The following is a 7,893-nucleotide window of genomic DNA, read 5'->3' as shown; positions in this document are numbered from 1 at the left end:
TATATGTTTAAAGGTTTTTTTATTGCGTTCAAATACAATGTATGCGAAGTTCACAATATAATATATATTGTCATAATGCATTACAAGGAGTTAAAAAAAAAAAAAAAACAGAAAAACATTCAAAACATTGTATAATTCAAAACATTTTGAATGAAAAGAACAAAAAGAAAACTTTTTTTTCTTTTTTATTCTTTTTTTTTATTTTGTTTTTATATAATTATTTTTTTTTCTTTTCGGATAGGAACACAATAATGATCCTTCCGCAGGTTCACCTACGGAAACCTTGTTACGACTTTTACTTCCTCTAAATAATCAAGTTCGGTCAACTTTTGCGAAACAACCGTGAAACACAAGGCGTCACAGTGATCACGTCCGGAGACCTCACTAAATAATTCAATCGGTAGTAGCGACGGGCGGTGTGTACAAAGGGCAGGGACGTAATCAATGCGAGTTAATGACTCACACTTACTGGGAATTCCAAGTTCATGTGAACAGTTTCAGTTCACAATCCCAAGCATGAAAGTGGTTCAGCGGTTTACCCGGACCTCTCGGTCTAGGAAATACACGTTGATACTTTCATTGTAGCGCGCGTGCAGCCCAGGACATCTAAGGGCATCACAGACCTGTTATTGCTCAATCTCGTTACTGCTAGACGCAATTTGTCCATTTAAGAAGCTAGTGTCCTTATAATGGGACAAACCAACAGGTACGACTCCACTTATATAAACACATTCAAACACTTGTACATTCAAGATGAACGCATGAATGAAGGCTATATAAGCTTCAACACCATAATCCTGAAAGCATCTATTTAATATATTTGAGTCTCGTTCGTTATCGGAATTAACCAGACAAATCACTCCACGAACTAAGAACGGCCATGCACCACCACCCATAGATTCGAGAAAGAGCTATCAATCTGTCTTACACGCTTATGTTCGGACCTGGTAAGTTTTCCCGTGTTGAGTCAAATTAAGCCGCAGGCTCCACTCCTGGTGGTGCCCTTCCGTCAATTCCTTTAAGTTTCAGCTTTGCAACCATACTTCCCCCGGAGCCCAAAAGCTTTGGTTTCCCGGGAAGCGACTGAGAGAGCCATAGTAGTAGCTACACCCAATTGCTAGCTGGCATCGTTTATGGTTAGAACTAGGGCGGTATCTGATCGCCTTCGAACCTCTAACTTTCGTTCTTGATTAATGAAAACATCTTTGGCAAATGCTTTCGCTTAAGTTAGTCTTACGACGGTCCAAGAATTTCACCTCTCGCGTCGTAATACTAATGCCCCCAAACTGCTTCTATTAATCATTACCTCTTGATCTAAAAACCAATGAAAGTAGAACAGAGGTCTTATTTCATTATTCCATGCACAAAATATTCAGGCATTTGGAGCCTGCTTTAAGCACTCTAATTTGTTCAAAGTAATTGTACCGGCCCACAACAACACTCGATGAAGAGCACTGAAGCAGGTTTAAATAGGAGGAATATATAAAAAATACATTGTATTAATTATATATAAGAACTCCACCGGTAATACGCTTACATACATAAGGTAATGTACATACCACAATTATAGTTGTACTACCCGTATGAAGCACAAATTCAACTACGAACGTTTTAACCGCAACAACTTTAATATACGCTATTGGAGCTGGAATTACCGCGGCTGCTGGCACCAGACTTGCCCTCCAATAGGTCCTTGTTAAAGGATTTAAAGTGTACTCATTCCAATTACAGGGCCTCGGATATGAGTCCTGTATTGTTATTTTTCGTCACTACCTCCCCGAACTGGGAGTGGGTAATTTACGCGCCTGCTGCCTTCCTTAGATGTGGTAGCCGTTTCTCAGGCTCCCTCTCCGGAATCGAACCCTGATTCCCCGTTACCCGTTGCAACCATGGTAGTCCTAGATACTACCATCAAAAGTTGATAGGGCAGACATTTGAAAGATCTGTCGTCGGTACGAGACCATACGATCTGCAAGTTATCTAGAGTTCAACCAATATAACGATCGAATAATCGCTTGGTTTTAGCCTAATAAAAGCACACGTTCCAAAAGGTCCGTGTTTATTTTGCATGTATTAGCTCTAGAATTACCACAGTTATCCAAGTAACTGTTAACGATCTATGGAACCATAACTGATATAATGAGCCTTTTGCGGTTTCACTTTTAATTTGTTTGTACTTAGACATGCATGGCTTAATCTTTGAGACAAGCATATAACTACTGGCAGGATCAACCAGAATAATATATATTTCTTTTTTATATAATATTTTTTATATTATATAAAAGTTTAAAATGATATTTTCTTATTTGAAAATTATACACAAATACACAAAACATAAAAACATTTACAATATACACAACAATTTTTCTATGTTTCTTTCTTTATTATATTTTTTTTCATTATATTTCATTTCTATTGTGTGATTTTGAAATGGATTTTTTTAATTTTTGTTTTGGTATCGTGAAAAGAATTTTCGTTCTCTATACATATTATTATTTAATTATTATGTAAGAACGATATTTCTTCTTATATTGGCAAAATTTTCAAATAATATCATTCTATACATTTTACTTTATTTCAATGCATATAGTAATATATATACATTTTTTTAAGAGTATATACATTTTTTTCTTGATTTGAAATTAATAATTTCAAATTCTATTATATTTATTTCAATAATAAATATATGATAAAAAGTATTTTCGGGTGCAACACATTAATATTTTATTTTATTTAAAAACCATCCTTTTACACATATATTTTATGAGTAAATATTAGAATAGCTCACAAATAAAACTAAAATATTGTTTAATATTTATTTCTACAATATGTTAGTATAGAATAATAGATTTTTTATGTTTTTGTATAAAACAAAATCTATTTCTATTTAAACTAACTGTAGGAAACCAGGAATAAAAAACGCTCATTATATACAATATGTTAGTACAGAATATAGAGTTTTGTATAAAACAAAATCTATTTCTATTTAAACTAACTGTATAAAAACCAGGAATAAAAAACGCTCATTATATACAATATGTTAGTACAGAATATAGAGTTTTGTATAAAACAAATCTATTTCTATTTAAACTAACTGTATAAAAACCAGGAATAAAAAACGCTCATTATATACAATATGTTAGTACAGAATATAGAGTTTTGTATAAAACAAAATCTATTTCTATTTAAACTAACTGTATAAAAACCAGGAATAAAAAACGCTCATTATATACAATATGTTAGTACAGAATATAGAGTTTTGTATAAAACAAAATCTATTTCTATTTAAACTAACTGTATAAAAACCAGGAATAAAAAACGCTTATATACAATATGTTAGTACAGAATATAGAGTTTTGTATAAAACAAAATCTATTTCTATTTAAACTAACTGTATAAAAACCAGGAATAAAAAACGCTCATTATATACAATATGTTAGTACAGAATATAGAGTTTTGTATAAAACAAAATCTATTTCTATTTAAACTAACTGTATAAAAACCAGGAATAGAAAACGCTCATTATATACAATATGTTAGTACAGAATATAGAGTTTTGTATAAAACAAAATCTATTTCTATTTAAACTAACTGTATAAAAACCAGGAATAAAAAACGCTCATTATATACAATATGTTAGTACAGAATATAGAATTTTGTATAAAACAAAATCTATTTCTATTTAAACTAACTGTATAAAAACCAGGAATAAAAAACGCTCATTATATACAATATGTTAGTACAGAATATAGAGTTTTGTATAAAACAAAATCTATTTCTATTTAAACTAACTGTATAAAAACCAGGAATAAAAAGGCACACAAAATCAACTTTCATTTTCATATTTACTTAAAAATACATATAAAGTAAAAAATATTTCCATATAAATACTAAGTAAATAAAGTCATACAAGTATGAAAATTTTCATACAAGTACCAAATACATAAATCATATAAGTATAGTAATATTCATACTTATAAGTATTTAAAAACAATTTCTTACTAATAAACTAACATAAGGAATTCAAATATATAAAAGTATAATACATTTCCTAGCAGTAAAAAATTTTCATATAAGTACTAAATGTATAAAGTCTATGAAGTAATAAATTTTCATATAAGTACTATTTCAGTATATGTCAATTTGAGCAGATTTGTGCAAATTTGTTATAAATGTTCTCTCCCATGTTGACGTTACCAACCCGAAAATATATGGAAAAATTCTTTTAACCTATTTAAAATTTAAAAACTCATATATACGTGGGTAATTTATATCATTTTCAAATATCGTCATGGTCATAATACAACTAATAACATCAAAAGTATTTTTACAATCGATTTTTTTTTTAAATTTTTAACTTGTATGACTTCATATTTAATACTTATATGAAAATTTATTACTTCATAGACTTTATACATTTAATACTTATATGAAAATTTATTACTTCATAGACTTTATACATTTAATACTTATATGAAAATTCATTACTTCATAGACTTTATATTTTTTATACTTATATAAAAATTTATTACTTCATAGACTTTATATTTTACTTCATAGACTTTATACATTTAATACTCATATGAAAATTTATTACTTCATAGACTTTATATATTTACTACTTATATGAAAATTTATTACTTCATAGACTTTATACAATTAATACTTATATGAAAATTTATTACTTCATAGACTTTATACAATTAATACTTATATGAAAATTTATTACTTCATAGACTTTATACAATTAATACTTATATGAAAATTTATTACTTCATAGACTTTATACAATTAATACTTATATGAAAATTTATTACTTCATAGACTTTATACATTTAATACTTATATGAAAATTCATTACTTCATAGACTTTATATTTTTTATACTTATATAAAAATTTATTACTTCATAGACTTTATATTTTACTTCATAGACTTTATACATTTAATACTTATATGAAAATTTATTACTTCATAGACTTTATATATTTACTACTTATATGAAAATTTATTACTTCATAGACTTTATACAATTAATACTTATATGAAAATTTATTACTTCATAGACTTTATACATTTAATACTTATATGAAAATTCATTACTTCATAGACTTTATATTTTTTATACTTATATAAAAATTTATTACTTCATAGACTTTATATTTTACTTCATAGACTTTATACATTTAATACTTATATGAAAATTTATTACTTCATAGACTTTATACAATTAATACTTATATGAAAATTTATTACTTCATAGACTTTATACAATTAATACTTATATGAAAATTTATTACTTCATAGACTTTATACAATTAATACTTATATGAAAATTTATTATTTCATAGACTTTATACAATTAATACTTATATGAAAATTTATTACTTCATAGACTTTATACAATTAATACTTATATGAAAATTTATTACTTCATAGACTTTATACAATTAATACTTATATGAAAATTTATTACTTCATAGACTTTATACAATTAATACTTATATGAAAATTTATTACTTCATAGACTTTATACAATTAATACTTATATGAAAATTTATTACTTCATAGACTTTATACAATTAATACTTATATGAAAATTTATTACTTCATAGACTTTATACAATTAATACTTATATGAAAATTTATTACTTCATAGACTTTATATTTTTTATACTTATATAAAAATTTATTACTTCATAGACTTTATATTTTACTTCATAGACTTTATACATTTAATACTTATATGAAAATTTATTACTTCATAGACTTTATATATTTACTACTTATATGAAAATTCATTACTTCATAGACTTTATATTTTTTATACTTATATAAAAATTTATTACTTCATAGACTTTATATTTTACTTCATAGACTTTATACATTTAATACTCATATGAAAATTTATTACTTCATAGACTTTATATATTTACTACTTATATGAAAATTTATTACTTCATAGACTTTATACATTTAGTACTTATATGAAAATTTATTACTTCATAGACTTTATACAATTAATACTTATATGAAAATTTATTATTTCATAGACTTTATACAATTAATACTTATATGAAAATTTATTACTTCATAGACTTTATACAATTAATACTTATATGAAAATTTATTACTTCATAGACTTTATGCAATTAATACTTATATGAAAATTTATTACTTCATAGACTTTATATATTTACTACTTATATGAAAATTTATTACTTCATAGACTTTATACATTTAGTACTTATATGAAAATTTATTACTTCATAGACTTTATACAATTAATACTTATATGAAAATTTATTACTTCATAGACTTTATACAATTAATACTTATATGAAAATTTATTACTTCATAGACTTTATATATTTACTACTTATATGAAAATTTATTACTTCATAGACTTTATACATTTAGTACTTATATGAAAATTTATTACTTCATAGACTTTATACAATTAATACTTATATGAAAATTTATTACTTCATAGACTTTATACAATTAATACTTATATGAAAATTTATTACTTCATAGACTTTATATATTTACTACTTATATGAAAATTTATTACTTCATAGACTTTATACATTTAGTACTTATATGAAAATTTATTACTTCATAGACTTTATACAATTAATACTTATATGAAAATTTATTACTTCATAGACTTTATACAATTAATACTTATATGAAAATTTATTACTTCATAGACTTTATATATTTACTACTTATATGAAAATTTATTACTTCATAGACTTTATACATTTAGTACTTATATGAAAATTTATTACTTCATAGACTTTATACATTTAGTACTTATATGAAAATTTATTACTTCATAGACTTTATACAATTAATACTTATATGAAAATTTATTACTTCATAGACTTTATACAATTAATACTTATATGAAAATTTATTACTTCATAGACTTTATATATTTACTACTTATATGAAAATTTATTACTTCATAGACTTTATACATTTAATACTTATATGAAAATTCATTACTTCATAGACTTTATATTTTTTATACTTATATGAAAATTCATTACTTCATAGACTTTATATTTTTTATACTTATATAAAAATTTATTACTTCATAGACTTTATATTTTACTTCATAGACTTTATATTTTACTTCATAGACTTTATACATTTAATACTTATATGAAAATTTATTACTTCATAGACTTTATATATTTACTACTTATATGAAAATTTATTACTTCATAGACTTTATACATTTAGTACTTATATGAAAATTTATTACTTCATAGACTTTATACAATTAATACTTATATGAAAATTTATTACTTCATAGACTTTATACAATTAATACTTATATGAAAATTTATTACTTCATAGACTTTATGCAATTAATACTTATATGAAAATTTATTACTTCATAGACTTTATATATTTACTACTTATATGAAAATTTATTACTTCATAGACTTTATACAATTAATACTTATATGAAAATTTATTACTTCATAGACTTTATACAATTAATACTTATATGAAAATTTATTACTTCATAGACTTTATACATTTAGTACTTATATGAAAATTTATTACTTCATAGACTTTATACAATTAATACTTATATGAAAATTTATTACTTCATAGACTTTATACAATTAATACTTATATGAAAATTTATTACTTCATAGACTTTATACAATTAATACTTATATGAAAATTTATTACTTCATAGACTTTATACAATTAATACTTATATGAAAATTTATTACTTCATAGACTTTATATATTTACTACTTATATGAAAATTTATTACTTCATAGACTTTATACATTTAGTACTTATATGAAAATTTATTACTTCATAGACTTTATGCAATTAATACTTATATGAAAATTTATTACTT

At 23.9% G+C, this 7,893-nt stretch overlaps 1 non-coding gene across 1 annotated transcript; it reads right to left on the bottom strand.

Moving 5' to 3' along the window:
* Positions 1–249: 249 nt before the first annotated feature.
* LOC138858746 (small subunit ribosomal RNA) lies at positions 250–2,239 on the bottom strand. Its single transcript, XR_011397780.1, has one exon. It is a non-coding gene; the product is annotated as a small subunit ribosomal RNA (ribosomal RNA).
* Positions 2,240–7,893: the final 5,654 nt, after the last annotated feature.

The sequence above is a fragment of the Bactrocera oleae genome, unplaced genomic scaffold (genome assembly GCF_042242935.1).
Source record: "Bactrocera oleae isolate idBacOlea1 unplaced genomic scaffold, idBacOlea1 ctg00000013.1, whole genome shotgun sequence".
In the NCBI taxonomy this organism is placed as follows: Eukaryota; Metazoa; Arthropoda; class Insecta; order Diptera; family Tephritidae; genus Bactrocera; species Bactrocera oleae.
The sequence above is the reverse complement of the archived record's forward strand: the minus strand, read 5'-3'. Positions and strand labels throughout refer to the sequence as shown.